Source organism: Aythya fuligula, chromosome 3 (genome assembly GCF_009819795.1).
Source record: "Aythya fuligula isolate bAytFul2 chromosome 3, bAytFul2.pri, whole genome shotgun sequence".
Taxonomy (NCBI): Eukaryota; Metazoa; Chordata; class Aves; order Anseriformes; family Anatidae; genus Aythya; species Aythya fuligula.
Genome location: NC_045561.1, coordinates 46,492,806 through 46,509,466, shown reverse-complemented (window position 1 = coordinate 46,509,466; position 16,661 = coordinate 46,492,806). Strand labels below are relative to the sequence as shown.

The 16,661-nt window shown below is 41.4% G+C and overlaps 1 long non-coding RNA gene across 1 annotated transcript in view; it reads left to right on the top strand.

Moving 5' to 3' along the window:
• The window catches only part of LOC116487430, a 30,717-nt gene that overhangs the window by 13,071 nt on the left and 985 nt on the right, over positions 1–16,661 (top strand). Inside the window, exon 2 of the long non-coding RNA XR_004253084.1 lies at positions 16,399–16,548. This is a non-coding gene — a long non-coding RNA (uncharacterized LOC116487430). The remainder of the gene's footprint in view (positions 1–16,398; positions 16,549–16,661) is intronic.

The following is a 16,661-nucleotide window of genomic DNA, read 5'->3' as shown; positions in this document are numbered from 1 at the left end:
AGATGCAGAGCTGAGCAGGGAATGGAGCCGAGGAGCTGCAGTTCTCAGTAGTACACCTCTTCAAGCACTTGTCCATAATCCCTCCTTTTCAGTTAGCAGCCGATGATAATTTATAACATTGCCTCTTAGAGAAGTGAGAGGAGGATTGCTCTCCCAAAACAACCCCGGTCAGAAATCAACCAGTACCAGCTAAAACTGCAGAAAATATTTCCGAGGGACAGATGTAACTGTGCGCCTTTTTCTTCCACCTGCCTGAACACTTGGTCGTGTGGTTCTGTTCTGGTTTTGAACAGGATTGATTAGATGCAACTCCAGTTCAGCTTGTGGAGTGTAACATTTGATTTTGCCATGTCTTTGGTTAGCAGATCATATCCTTAATACAGCCTTACTTGTCAAGCAACCACTCTGTAGGCAGAGATGAAAGCAGCCGGAGAGAACACGTTTCCTTTGCTTGTGTAGGAGAAGATGACAGGTAACATGATCTTGACCTCTGAAAGTCAGGGACAGCTCTGAGGGTGGGTAACTTGAGCCAGGACTTCTGCCCGTCATGTAACAACAACACATGCGGGTGCTGAAACACAGACACAGCTTAACTCAGTGGAGGGGGCTCATTCTGTGCTTGTTTTCCCAGCTGGCACTACATTGCTCTGGGTCCTAACCCCCTATAAAGCTACAGTGATGTTTGGAATTAAGTGGGTAATGATATCCTGTATTAGTTGTAATTTTAACTATTTTTTTCTTTAATAGGAAAAAAACAAAACAAAACAAAACACAATTTTATTCCTAGTAGATTGTGTTGCTGAATTTTTGGGTGGAGAAGCAGCAGCTCCTGGAGCAAATTACATCTTTGGGTGATGTCACAGGGACTATCACTTCAGGGCTTTATTGCTCCCAAAGTAACACACTATCTGCCCTTTCCTAGGAATTAGTTTTATACCATTGACAATCAGCTGAGAAGCCGAAAATATTATCTGCAGAATTTAGTAAACTAACATAAGTAGATGTGGCCGTAAACTACACGTTAGCATGTGCATTTACAGATGTTCTTCTAGCCCAGATGCAGCTACTGTACCTCAGAGATCTTGTGAATGTAGTGTATAGGCTTCTTTGCCATGTTCCATGCAGAGCTGATCAAGTCACATGATGCTGTAGTTTCCATTTTATTTTATTTTTTTTCCCAGCCACTAAATTACATTATAAGGCACTAAACAGACGTTCAATATTTTCCTTATATAAATTTATCATGCAGCAATTACTGCAGTTAAACTCAGTGAAGGTATGTGATTGTAAATGGGAGGTGGCAATCAGTGTAATTAGAAAAGGAAAAGATGTACCTGCAAAACAACCTCTGCATTACAATATTGCCCACACGATAAACACCCTACCACGTGGTGTGCCCCTTCTCAGTTACACAGTGTATGTCCTGTGTTGATTCAGGCTTGAATTACACTGTAAATCTTGTTTGTGAATTTATAGACTGTCCCTTTGAAGGCAGAATTGTGCCAGCCTATTTATTTAAAGTCCTTTTTTCACTGCAGCGGCATGCTTTTGAGATGTAATACCTTATGTGCACAATCCCTGAGTGACAGCAGCTCGGGACGCTCATGATACTTATAATATATTACATATTATCAATAAAATGTTGCAAGACATGTCATAGATCTTATTAACATAACTTTAAATTATGGGTACAAGTTTGACCTATCTGTTGATGGATTAGAAGCAAAGCGTGGATTGTTAAACAGAAGTAAGAGGCTCAGGGCATCATTAAATAAACTGTTCCAAGTAAAATGTCTGCATTTTACCATAAAAAGTCACAGCAAACCTGAAAAGTTAGCCATCCCTGAGGCATGTTACAAAGTTTAAAGAAAGCCAGAAATAGCTTTCAAGCCTTTTTTTTTTTTTTTTTTTTAAATTACAGTTACCACTGCCCTGATAATAATTACGATCTAAATTGTTGCCAGAGACCTTGACTGCCCTAAAACAGTTTGCTCTGTGCATTTCCCCACCCCCCCTGGCAAACTGTAGAAAATAAGCTCTGAACTGCCAGGAGATCTAAACAGTAACCGGACCTTTGGACACCACTGAGGCTTAGCTTGCCTGCCTGTACATCCCGTTTCTGTGCCGAGGTTCATTCTGTCAAGACTAGAAAGTGCCGTGACAAGGAGGGTCCGAACTGAGGTTTAGAAGTGACTCCTCAGACATGCAGGAGCCTGTGCTGGCGGCTCAGCGGCAGAATTTGGGCGTTAGATCAGAAATGGATCTTTTACAGATTTATTTATTTTTTTTTTCAGAAGCATGTAGGATATTTGTGTGTGCCTAGGTAGTTTTGCTAGTTGTAATTTATGGATTTTTTTTTTATAATTATTATTATTATTTATTTTTTTTTATTGCAGTGTATTTGCCACTTCTCTGTGGTGGGCACTGTTGTTCTCACTTTGGCAACAGCAGAGAATTTAAAGCAAGCCATTTAAGTGACTTGCCTGAAATTATGCAGAATAACAAGGATGGGGCCAAGGAAATAGATGTTCTGTTTCCCAGCCCTCTGCTTTACCATGGAGATATTCCATTTCTTTTGAGTGGCCTTAGGAGTTGCTTTCTACAGGAAGACACATAAGGCTCTTTCCTCCATGCTTTAACTTTTAAAACGTCAAATTTTGTTTGTAGGATGTAAACTCCTGATTTGGAGGAAGCATGGGGTTTCCTTAGCCTAGTAGAGATGGGAGCTGGAAGGCAAGACCCCTCTAAATGACTGCCTTTTTGCATTACTTCTATAGTATAATTTCTGGTTCAAGTAGAAAACCATGACTGAGAAACACCTCTTCTGTTGGCCTGGGAGGGAATGGGGAGAGACATTTAAGAGAAATGTGTCCAGCTGGTGAGTAAGCTGGCGTGCACTACGGACTCGTTAGTAATGTTTGTTCTATTGGAGTGGACAGTCTTTCGCTGTTGACGAAAAAGCTGCCTCAGCCCATTGCACATTAAATTAAGAGACCGCACACATGCACCATAATCACGGCTCTCTCTCCCTGCGCACTGATCAGTAATAATTACCTTTTGGGTAGGGGGTGGAAGGAGATAACCTAAATACTTTCAGGTTAATTATTACTCTCCTGTGCTCAGAAAGATCCCAGCATTTTAATAACAGCAACCTTTCTGTGCTGGAGGTCCTTTGAGACTTGAAATTGGCAACAACAAAAGAACATATATCTTTGGACAACAGCACTATAAGTCATTCTGCTGCTCTCTTGTTCCTTTTTTTAATTTTTCCCAGAGTGATGTTAAAAGCTTTCTCCGATGAGTTTAAAAATGTTGGTTTTCATTCCTATGGTGTCGTATGCTGAATAAATACAGGCACAAATAAGAGCAGTTTTAGCTCTGCACTGGACTTCCCTGTCTCTTTCTGTTAACCTTAAAGTTCACTGTGCTGAAAACTAATAGTGCCTTGTTGTCAAGAAGCCAGAATAATGACATTTTGTGCCATTATTCTAATGTGTTTTTCACTGTGCATTTTCTTTAATTATTTGCATGAGTAATATCATTATGCATTCATGCCAATACAATTCTGATAATTAATTTACATGATGGCAATTTCTTAATGATTTTGATGTCAAAGTTAATAGCAACAGCTGATAGTTGATCTGTTGGTGCTGACATAAATTTAACTTTTAATGTATTAATGCCAAAACCAACAGCAGCATCAAATTACACTAGAGAAAAATAAACATCCACTGGGTAAAAACTTCATTGGAAAAGTCTGGATTCTTACCCAAGGTTCAGACATTTAAAATTGAACCAAGGCCCCTAGACATGTTGCATGTCAGATTTTTTGTTTCATTTAGTTACTTGCATCAGTAATATTACTGATGTCTGAGGTTTAAGAGATCAAATTATGTGATATCATGTAATAGCTGATGGTCTTTTGCCTCCAGCTTAGTGCATATATTCCATATTTTATAATGAAAAAATGTGTTAATTAGGCTTTATGTTTCTGGTACTTTAAACATGAACTCCAAACTGCTCCAAAGTGGGGAAATCTGGGACTGGTATCTGAGCTTGAACTTGTGTCTCAGTTTGTGATTTCAGTTTGCACTGTGTGCTAGTAACATCAGCAAAGTAAACTTGGTGTAGAGATGTAGAGGCAAATAATTGTTGATATCGTTTTAAAAAAAAAAAAAAAAAAGAAAAAGAAAAAGAAAAAGAAACAGAAAGAGGCCAATGCATAATAAGGTTTGAAAAATCAGTACTCAGTATATTTTGTTATGTGGAAGTGATGCGTAAAGTGATAGTTGCATGTGATACTCTATGCATGTGCATATCTTTTTATATAGTCTTATGTTAAATATTACAAGACGACATAGAATGCAAGGACATTCTTCAGTCTTGGTCCAGGTGCTCTGAAGATGTCTTTAGAAGTTTATAGGCATTTTTATTTACCAGTTAAATATTTTAGTACATCTCACTATTGAAAAAATGTATGTGGAACAAATTACGATATCTATAAAACGGTGATGGTTGTTTCCCTTTATTTTTTTAATCAAAAGCAAAGCCTCATCCCATGACACAGTTGCTAACATAATTTTTATTTCCATCCGCTTCAGCCAGTTAAACGTATAGATGAAATGTTAAAACCATTAGAACTAAAATTGATCCTGCAGTGTATTTCAACCCTTCTCCCCATTTTTTTTTTTGTTTGTTTGTTTTTTTCCACCAATTATAACCACTGACGGAGTGCACATTTCATTTTATATAGAGAGGAGGTAATTGTACAGCCTCAATTAGACCTTCCACCACTGGATTATAAAGAGCTGTTGGTGCAGATCCAGACTGTCTGCTTTTCAAAATGCACAACCTTTCCTTCTTCAGTTTCCACAAATGGATTGTCTGTCCATGCTGAACAAGAAATCTCTATTTCTGATTCCTTTTAGTCTATTTTATCCTTGCTCTCAGAAATATCAGGGTGCATGCATGTTTGAAGCCCACCCCCCAAAACTCGGACCTTTTGCCACGTTCATCCTGTGGAGATGAACATTGCTCCATTTGGAGATGGCCTTTGTTTAACAATTTCCAAAGTCCTGCTTGAGATGGCAAGAGGAGGTCAAGATAGGTGGATTGCTTTTTAAACAGCTGCTTAAAGCAATTTGCAATTAAAGACTAGCATTGGTCTTAAGCACAGCTGTCCCAAGGTATGTAAAGCATGCAGCTGCACAGAGGACCTTTGACAGAAGCCCTGCTTATTTCTGTTAGTTTGTGGTGGTGCAGCTGCTGCTCCCTGCTTCCTGCACCACTTGCTACTTGCCTCTGCCCAGCCAGAGCCTGAAAGGCAATGCCTGGCACTTGGCACCAGGAAGGGGCTATGGCTTAGGTCCCTGGCAGGCTGGGAGAGGCAGCAGGCAGAGGCAGGTCTGGGAGCAGGAGGTGCCTCTGTTCAGAAGAAATTGTCCAGTGTAATTGTCTAGTAATGAAAGCAGAAAGTCTGCTGGGAGGGAGACATGAGCACGTCTGAGTGGCTGCATGGTGCTTGCATGAATGCAGCTACAAGGGAGGTCTGCCTATGCCCATGCTGGCTGTGGATGTACGCCATCCCTACACCATGGGTCCTGTGCTGAAGTCCTCACTTCCTCCTCTGCCCTTCACTTCTGGAGAGAGCACTGGGAAGTAATGGTCTCATGCTTAATTTCTCAAATGTATTTCTGGGGAGTAGCACTTTGGAAGAAGGCTATGGGATAATGCAGACTGTTTATCCAGAATTTTAAGATAGCCTATGCAATGTATGATGGATTTAGGTGTCCAGCTCCAACTGCCCTTTCTCAGGACATTTGCATCCCATAGCACATCCAGATGTTTAGACATGAGCTAGGTCCACTTTAACCTTTTATTCTTAGAAGAACATTGGGCTGAAGCAGATACTAGACATACAAGTAAGGACAGTGAGAGAGAAGGCTGGAAAAGTGTCTAATATAGAGAGAGGTTTTTGTTACATAGGTTTTGTCAAAAGTGCACATTTGTCTCCCCACACATTTGTCTGTGCTGAAGATCTGGAGATGCTTTCCACTACCCGAACAAATTAATTTCAGAACCATCACTTTTGGGTGGAGAAAATGAAAGAGAGATTTCTTTCTGTGCAAAACTACCCTGTATTAATTAAACATTATTTTAATAATATTATTTTTAAATAACAGTATTTTATGTTATGAGACTTTGAGAAATGGGTGGAATACTAATTGACTGACCTTTTTCCTCTATCTTCAGAAGGCATATTTTTTTTTACTTCTCAAGCTTCTTTTGGAAACAGGTTAGTCAAGAACACTTGGTTTTAAGAACAGCTGCTCAACAAGGAGCAGCAGTGTAAATGTTATCTTTATTACAGGTGAGTAGGAAACCTCTTAAAAGCATTTCTGAGTGGTGTTAGCTTTGTGGGTTGATTGTTGGAAGGTACATGAAATATGACTGTGATTGTGGTTTGCACACTGAGTGACTCTCCCCCACAACCCAAATGGCTTTCTCCTGTGTGGCATTTCAGAGGACTCCTTTTTTGCCTCCAACCATGTGAAATGCCTGGGCAGAAAAAAAAAAATTTGATGCAGGGCTTGTCATGAATTGGACACAACACGTCTAAAATGTAGTGTAGGAGTTCGGAAGGGAGGCTTTAAAAATTCAGAGCTGTCTGATGACTGGGAGTGTTACTAATGAAAATCTGTTTGAGTTTAATATTGAAACTAAATGCCCATAGAAGAGAATGACATTAATTTCTTCCCTCCCCAAAATTCATACTGAAGTTTCCATTGCCTTAAATCTGGCCTAACTAACTTAGCCTGTGAGTCAAACACTGCTCCCTATGCTTCACATAAACACCCACACCCAGCCAAAGGCATCTCATATTATCTTCCATTTCTTCAGTCTGCCAATTATTTGCTACACCCAGTTATTGTGGGCTATCTTAAATTAGCTCCCCAGTGACTCAAACATTTATTAACTGCTCAGGTGCCAGAAGTTTGACATGCACAAAGATCCAGGGCCTGGGTTGATACAAGAGGCATTGTTTAGGATACAGGCAGTCTTTCTGTGGGCTGAAGCGTGACAGAGGCAGCAGGTTGTCACCTGGTAAATGGGATGCTGCTGAGATGTCCCTGTCACCCTGAGGTCTCGGGATGATTTGGCCAGGAAGCTGCTGGCAACTGTTCTGATATAGGCCTGTCACATAGATGATTTGGGGAGGATGAGGCAACAACACATGCTCTAAAGTGATCAAGTCCCACCAAAGACAGAAGACCCTTGTCCATCTCCTCCTGGCCATGCCAGCCTCCTGTTCACCTCCTGGGGGTGCTGGGTGCTGCTGGGGTGCTCCTCCTCCTGGGCCACCTTGGTTTTCACCACTTGTGCCCTGTCAGCTAGGACTCTACTGGGAGAACAGATAAAGGCCCTGGGGGGAGTTAAACACCCTTTGGTCATTGCAGAACCCTGTTCCCAACCCTAACCCTCCAGCATGGAAATGTGGAGTGCTCCAAGGGAGGTGGGATGCATCCTGTTAGCAGTGTCCGTCTGATACGCCTGAGTCATGGAGTTGGAGGGAGATGGGAGCAGCAGTCCACTGCACATTTTCTCTAATCTGTTGTGAGCTCAGAGGTGGGACAGTGGATATGGTCTGACTGCTTTGGTCCTTAGCACAGAAGCTGCTTTCTGCAAAGGCAGTAATTAGTCAGTAGGCAGCCTAGCTAAGTACAATACTCATTGTTTCTCTCCTTGACAGCTAGCTCAGGCTGGTTATTAACACAAAGAAAAGCTTTCACTTTGAAAGTCTCATTGGTCCCTTCATCCTCTACCATTACATTTCCTCTGCAGAAACCAAACTGAACCATTTAATCTGTGGACTGAGTTGTAGAGTCTAAGGTGGCATTTGATGCACAGGTCCACAAACCTCAGATTGCATTAAGACCACAAGAAGCAAGGGGTGTTTTCTGGCAGAGCTTGCCTCTCAGTTCCCATTGCATGCACTGCTGCACGTTGAGTTGGGAGGAAGTTTTGCAGAAGTTCTGCAATGTGGTTCTGTGGGAGCATTGTAACTACAGAAAACTTATTTCCTCTGGTATTTGTTGAATGAGGATTGATTGTGCTGACTTTGTTCAGTAGCCATTTGGATGTCTTCAGTCTGCAGACTGCAAAAAGATTTCACCGTAACTGGACAGTAACTAATGCCCATTTATCCCCCTGTCTTTGTCACCCAAGGGTCTGAGTCATACAGTTTACTCACTAATTGTACTGAGCAACATGTTTTTAATACAATGGGTATTTACAGTCTGTAGTGCTGGAATACATAAAACCTTAAAAAAAAATTGCTATGTTTCTCTCCTAAATCATATGATTTTAGAAGGAGTTGTGTATATTTTTTGCATCCACTTTAGAATTACACACATACAGTATTTCCAATTGTTTACATATGTTAGAATCTCTTGCATTTAAATAGCTCATTATGCAAATATTTATGAAATACATGGATATTTATGTTTACTGTACCCTCCATTCAATCACTGAGCTGAGATTTAATGTCTAAACATTGTCTGCAGTACTGCATGTGCAGTAATGAATTATGAGTAATTATGTACTATATACAATTACACAACAAAAATTACAGATTCAAAAAATATTAACATTGCAGAGCCAAGGACTAAGATTTACGGAACATCCAAGTTAAGGTACAATCTAAAGGTACAATCAGTCCTCAGTTATATACGTGTGCCTTATAACATGGCCTTTATTGAGCAGATTTCGTTTGTCTCCCAAGAGCCCTCAGCCGCGATGGGTGCATGACTGTGCCTCTGGCCAAGGCCCCAGTCTCCGGCCAACCCTTGGGATGAGACCAAGGCCAAATTCACAATGTTTCTCAGATGAGAACTCTTCCCTGGATTTGGTCACCTAAGCAACTGACCTGGCTTAGCGAGCATGTGTCTGATTTTCCCATCCCAATAGCAAGAGCTTGCAGCAAGAGAACACCCTGCATTAATTTACCTCTCAGTCCTGAGCTATGCACAGAGCAGGACTAATTTTGCATTTGAGACATTTGAAAGAGCACTGTGTTCTCATATAATCAAAGCCTGAGTCTGAAGTACATTTTGTTGAAAGGTTTTTGACCAGAATATCTTCCACCAGGAAATGCTGCTTTGTCAGAATTGAAATGTTTTATAGGAACATTGTGTTTGTGATGATATTTTTGACAGAAAAAAATGTAAGCAATTCAGACTCCGAAGAAGGTAATTCTCACTGCTGGTTGTTTCACTGTGGACCCGCGGTTTTCCTTTGGTTTCAGAACATATTTATTTTTAATATTCAGGTTTTAAATATTATCAAATCACCTGCAGAATCATCCTGAAATGTTTCAACCCTGTTAATTCTGACATCGTCCAACTGGATTATGGGAAGGTTTATTAGAAGAATGTTTTTTAAGGGTCCTTTTGCACAGACAATGCTTTCCTATATTTTAAGAAAGCAAAATCCAGGAACTTAAATTCAGGACAATATTATTGTGAGGGTGACACACAATCTGAAAAAAATAAATAAAATAGTTCGAGTGGATAAAGTTTGCCTAAATTCTAAACAGCCAAAATAAATTTACAGATTAGGTCGAGTGATCTCAATAATAAATGACATTCTTGCGTCCATCTATTATATTGCAAACAATTTGTCCTTGGAAGTATTTTTTTCCCTGAAAACAGTAACTGTATCTCATTTTCTAAATAATACAATTTATAGAGGATTTGTAAGACAAAGGGAGGGTAGCTGAAGCCAATTTTTTAGTGTTAGCTGAATCAGTGATGAATATAAAGAATTCAAGCAAAGATTTTTTTTCTTGAGCTAATTTATAGCAATATGCATCCAGCTTTTTAATAAAAGCCAGACTAAAGACAAGAAGTGTTCTTAAACTGGGGACTGGTTGGACTACAGTAATATCATTTGAATAAAGGTTTCCCAGGCTGTTAAAATGAATCTGATCCTGAACCTTTTATTTCCAGTTCACAAAACACTTTATAACTTCCTGGGGTGCTTATGTTAATTCACTTGTAGATCAGCACATTCTGGCTATGGAAAAAGGTAAATCAAATCAGTGATGAAGGAGATTCTCATGTAGACAGGCTCCAGGTAATACTGTTTTATGAGTGCCTGACATCCAGGTAGGGAGGCTCTGATTCATTTCAGTACTTGGGTGCTGCCACTGCAGCCATTTGGCATCATGAGCACTCACAGCATGCATGCTCAGAAGCATAACCTGGGTAGGAAGAAATCCATTTCCATACAGGACACTGTAACAAGGGCTTGCTTGACTGTAGGCTTGACTGCTTTTTTTTTTTTTTTTTTTTTTTTTTTTTTTTTTTTTTTTTGTGAAATATTAATTGGCTGGATAAAAGAGATCACCCTGCATTTCCATAGACCCTTAGTCTGTGGTGGCCACAACCCCCTCCAAGCTCTTTAACATCTACTTCCTTACAGACTGCTTGTTGTGGGTCTTAATAGAGAAATCAGCTTTTGATCTTCCAAGGACTGAGCTTCTTGAACAACTTTCCTGCAGACATAATGGGGGCAAGAAAGCCAGGAGGTATTATAAAGTGAATCCCCGTGCATTTATGAAAGGGATTATAGACAAGCTTTCCCCGCAACAGCAGCCAACTGTGGTTGGTGGTTCAGGAGTTTCCTGTGCTTGCCATTCAGAAGGTCTAATGTCTTTTCAAAAGCTTCAGCTTTCTTCTGGCAGCCATCACAAGTTAGCTGAGGCATGGGTTCTTGCCGCCAAGATGCAGGCCTGAGGGTCAGACATGTTAGGCTTCATTCAAGCACCGGTGGGGTCCAGTGTCGTTGGCTGGTTCTCTCACCTAGTCCTACCCCAGTCTCACAGTGTGGTCTTGGGAGACTCAATCAATGTCCACATCGCATTTTCTCATCTAGAATAATGGCAGAAGTATTCCATAAAACATTGTTATGAAGGCAGTGACGGTAAACGGCTCTGAAATGCTTGAATAAAGTGCAGTTTATGTGTAAATCGTTACTCCAATAAGCCTGCAACATGGAGTCCAGTGCTGGGAAAGTGAGGACCTAAGTACTTCTACAGCCTCAGCTTGCTCTGCTCTGAATGTAAGCATCTCTCTTTGTTTCTCTACCCCCTTCTCCCTTCACTTCCCCACACACGGTCTGTTTCAGGTGAGAATCAGAATGCCTTTAAAATGCAAAAGAAAAAGGAATGCAAAAGAACAGAGACACCTGTGCATTTCACATGTGATTTCCACCCCCCAAATAGCTACAAAAATGTTGTATTTACTTATATATAAATAAATACTTTTTTATCACTGCAACTTGTAAATAGGAAATGAAGTCACAATCCTCGAAATTATAATGGCAGGCACACAAAGACACAGTTGCTGGCACGGAATTCAATTAACAGATAGCAATCACCCTTGGGTGGCTGTGTGAGGTGGAAATATACAGGCATGCTAATAAGTAATATCTTAAAGCCAAGGCGTTTATCAGCCAGCAGCCAGACATGGGCATAAGTGTGGGCAGACAGCACTGCTCTGGGATATTTAATAAAACCTGCTCTCTTCATTTGAGGATTTGTGTTTAATCATTTGGTAACATTTTAGAAACATCCAGGCTGGGAAACTTCTCAAACGGAACTGCTTAGGTCAGAAAACGTAAAGAATTATTTACTGATACTAAAATAGCTGAAGGAACAGAGTGGATTCTAGGTAATATTAACAAAACTCTTTGTTGCCATCTTTCTGACCTTTTGAGTTTCTGGGGTATGCCTGCGACGTGAATCACAGCCTTATCTGGGGAAACATACAGAAGGCGTTCATTAATATTGGGAAAGTAAATGATTGAACTGCTATTTTAAATAAAATTTTAAACTTTTTTTTTCTTGGTTGAAAGCCTAAAGCTAAAATAGTTTCCTTCTAGGCTCCTTGAACTTTAATTTGCATTGCATTTTGGGCTTTCAGAGGCTTCAGGCAGGCCAAGATTTGTCATCCACTGAAAAATGTTCAATTTAAACTTTCTTGTCAGGGCTGTCTTTGTGCCACAGCAGTCGGGTGAATTTTCAGGACTGTTTTGCATGGCTAAATACTGCTGCTTGGAGGAAAGGGCAATCCAGAAGCAAAAATGTGCCTTTCTGTAAAGGAAGGCAGTTGAACTCTGCAAGATATTTGTTAGGATCTTCATGCAGAAGAAATGTAACACATGGTGTGAGTACATTCCTGGGTAGCTCTCCAGGGTTAAAGCATTCATAAAATTAAAGTTTCTTGAAGCAGGACAAATGGAGACCAGCCAGCCTGGTCATGGGGCACGCAGGAAGCAGCACGTGTGAGCCATTAGTGAAGTCTGGAGGCTTTTGGCTTGGAAGAAGATAGTATTGCTGATAGATATTCATTGCTTTTGGTTTTGCCTCTGCTCTGAGTAGACAGATGTGCTTTCTGTAGTCATATGCTTGGCTGCAGTAACTAGGCTAGTGGCAGCAGAAAATCTGCTGTGCTTCTACTCCTGCCCCACCACGTTAGCAGCTGCAGGAGCTGGAGGAACTTTCTTCAGAGCATGGTGCTTTAGGAACCCCTGGGTTGTCCTGCTGTTATTGGCGTGGCTGCCTACCACACTCAGGTTTGAACATTTCTGATGGTCCATGAAGGCTACGGTGGTCACTAATAGCAAAACCGTAGCTAAAGAAATGGCATGGTTGTCCAGATTGCAAATCTTAGTAACCCGGTTTTGCCAGGGGACTTGTAAAAGGCATGAGTGGGCTGAAACCAATGGTAAAGGTGGGCTGTGAGCATGCTAGAAGTACCCTCTAACAGGTACTCTCACTACCCCTTTTCTTTTGCCTGGGGATTCATGTGATCTACAAATCAGTGGCCTGAGCCTTCTCTGCCAACCATTTCCCAAAGTGCTGGCACACAGCCCAGCTTCGGCTGTGCTCAGGAAGTTGTAAAGTGGCTCTGAATAGCTGCTGTGAAGCTGTCCCTGCGCTGCTCCTGTCACAAAGAGTTTTCAGTGCCCGCCTCGCTAATGGATGGGTCTCTCCTATACATAGCGCCGAACAATGTGGTGATACATTCAGGTTTTATTAGTGTGAGTTTAGAGTGGCCACATTATTCATAATGGCAATGCCGCAAGAGAATTGTGCAGTTCATCCCAAATGGGAGACTATAAATCCAGCAAGCCACACAGCACCGGCGAATGGTGTGTTTTCACCACTTATTTTGCAGGAAAGCTATTTGTATTCCCTCTGTATGTAAACCCAAGCTGTCTTAATATTGCAAGCCCAAACTGTGTTGGAGGAGGTAATAACAACAACAAAAATCGTATCGAGTGCATTTTAGGAAACTCCGTCATAGCTCTGTTGTACTAAGGCTTGGTACCTGCTGCCTCGTTAGAGGGGAGCAATTACTGTAGCAGGATGTTGGGGCAGGGTGCTGGGGCACCTCCGGTGCTACTGGAAGTGCTCAGCCCTTGCCTGTCTGCATGGTACTGCAGGGCAGCCCTGCAGTTGCTTTGGGACTGAATATTGCTCTCCTTTGCTGGGAATCGTGCGTGTGCGGGTCTTGTGTATGTATGGGACAAGGAGAGACTTTGTTTTCCTGCTTGCTGAGGTTCCCTTTATAGACAGCAGCTGCAACAGTGGGAAGCGTGTGAATTATACTCGGCGGAGCTACATTAGTAGACAGAGTGGAGGTAAGTTGGTCAAAAGTTCAAGACAATTGTAATTTACTGTGAGGATGACACATCAGCTGTCTGATATAAATCAGGTTTCACAGGCGTCAGGGAGCAGTTCAAGCTATACGTCGGTTTGCTGCTGGGCTTTTCTGAGGAGCCTGGGATCAAGGAGCCAGTGTGGGTTCGCAGCAAGCACAAGCAACTGCTCAGGAGGAATGGGACTGAAGCAACTGCCTCACTTTGTGTGGGCACCAGGTGACTGCTGGAGAGATGAAGCTGACTTCTCTGTGCTTCTGAACCTGCCCTAGTGACCTAGAAATGCAGGGCTACACAAGCTGTTACCAGCCTTTCCAGCTACTGACTCTTGCAAAATGCCTGTCTCAGCTCCAGCAGCCCCTGTAGGGCCTGGAAGCTGGACAGTGGCTGCTTCCCCACCACCCACAGCCTGAGCACTGCTGCTGTGTTACAGCACAGCACTTGTTAAAGGAAATATTCATTAGAAGAACTGTGTATATTCCAGTTGCTGAGTGTTACTGTGTGACTCAGAACCAAAGGCACAGTGAAATTACAGAGTGGCTGCTTGTGAGTTGCGTAGGAAACTCTGTCTGAACTTGCAGACACCCTTCCCCTTTTTCTCCTTCATCCACACCCTTTCAGGTATGGTCATTAATTAACCCAGGTCTGAGAGAGGGACCTCTGATTTCCCAAATCTTACAGCTGAAAAAATCCCTCTGCACACCAGCAGGTAGTTCACTTGCTGTTGGCATTAACACTGGAAGTGCTGACAGCAGCAGTGGAAGGTTAAACATGTTGGTAGAAAATCAATAGCATGATGCCCCCTTCTGCTCCCCTCAGCTTCTGAGGTAGAAAACAGCCCCTAGGTGCATGAAGGATATAAGTTAACATTTCTCCAGCTCAGAACACATGCATTTATGCAAGAGGCTTAAAGGATATCTTTTATAATCCTAGTGTAGCGATGCTCCTCTTCATTCAGTGTCTGGATGAGGATTCTGCAGCGCTGGTTATTATGCCAAGCATGTGTTTTAAAACGTTAAGTACCTTGATTGTCTCTCACATAGCGAGTGCTGTCAGCAGTTTGCACAGTGCTTTTATGTGTCCTTTTTTTTTTTTTTTTTCTTTTTTTTTTCTTTCCTCCCTGCGATACCTGTGTTCGGTGTAGAACTGATTCTGTTTCTGAAGCAATTCATTAAACATCTTCAGTGCTCCACTTCTGTGAAGAGGTCAATTTGTTCCTTCTGCCTAGTGATGCAAAACTCTGGGCTTCAGTTGGTAAATGCAAGTATTAGATGCATTTCTTGCTGTTTAACTTATGCTTTCCTTCAACCTATCCTCTCTTGCCATCCCCTCCTTTAACATGAGCATTTATTATTCATGAAATGTGGAGAGTGATGCTGCCGTATCAGTCTAGGACAGGTGTGGTTGGGTAGTCTGGCATGCATACAGCTCTCTGCTTGCTCTCTTCTGGAGGAGACATTTTTCACAGGGCAGAAATAAACTCTTTCTTTCTCCTAGGCTCCTTTGTTCTTCTTACAAGGTACCAGTGTTGTGGTGGGTCTTTACATGCCTGTATGATGAGTTTCCTGGAGCACAACCAACACAAAGGTGATTCCTAATGAGGCTCATGCACAGGCTGCCAGATAGCCACAGTGGTGGCCTCTCTGGTAGTTAAAAGCAGGACTCTGGAAAGAAGCCCTGTCCACAAAACCATTTTGGTTAAGTTCTTGCCTTACATTATAGTTTCAAGTGTGGATGCATCCATAAATCTTTAGGTATGTAGTACTCTCTGTATCTTATACAATAGTTGCAATAGTTCTTGTTGCCCCATCCCCATCCCCCCTTTTAATTTGGATATTTCTAATACGGAAATTGATCTGGACCACACCTGCACATGCTAGATACAATAGGGTTCTTATTCAACAGCAAGTTCTAGGCTGGTTGGATGTGAACCAAAGGTAAACTTTATCTTGTGGGGGTCCTAGATAAAAGTGTTTTGTTTGTTTGTTTGTTTGCTTTTGCCATTTTTTCCACATAATTCTTACAATTTTCTGGGGACTACTCTAGTTTTTCCACTGTAGCTAGGAATACAGATTATGGTGTTTGGCTACCCAATAGGTCTGGAGGGAGCACACTGCTTCCTGCTGGAATAAAAACCAGTAGAGCTTCATAAAATTATGCAGATGCTCTGGGTCAATATTAAACGAGTAGACTGGGGACAACAGATCCTGAAATCACTGGGACTATTAGAATATCAAGTGTATTAATTAAACTGTCCTACCAAGGAGTTGATATTTCCTCTGAACTGTGATTTATTTATTTTTTAAATTAAACTCTAATATTGTTTATTGCAGTAGTTACAGGTTTTTCTGAAAGGGTTTTTTAATATAAGTGAAGAAACCTAATTTTCTGGGCTGTATTTTGCATATGTTATAGCTTCTGTTTGGAAAAATATCCTCTTTCTCTCCCCCCTCTCCTCTCCCCCCCCCCCCCCCCCCCCCCTCCATTTTTGTTTAGATAAAGTCAGAGTGTGAATTTAAGAAAAAAATAAATGGTTGCAAAGAGTACCTAGAAAGCATAAATCACTGGGGGCTTCAGGGGGAACAGAATCTCAGGGCTAGTAGCTTGTGAAAACTTTGCAGTTACTTACCTCTTGATGCAATGGTATTTTCTTTTTTTTTTCTGTTATCATAGAAAAGATCTGCAGAAGTATGTACTTGGATCACTGAAAATGTGCAGTTCTCAAGGATGCTGACCAACTCATTATTCTTTGTTCTGATCCAGCTGAAAGATTTTCAGCCTACGGTTCATTTCCAAACAAACAAAACCAAAAAAGCCTGAACAGTAAGTGATGCCTCACATTTCCTGTTGGAAAAGATTTCAAAAGCTCATAAAATGTCTCCAGCCCATACAATATATCACGTCATATTAATTTATAGTAGTCAATGAACAGTCGG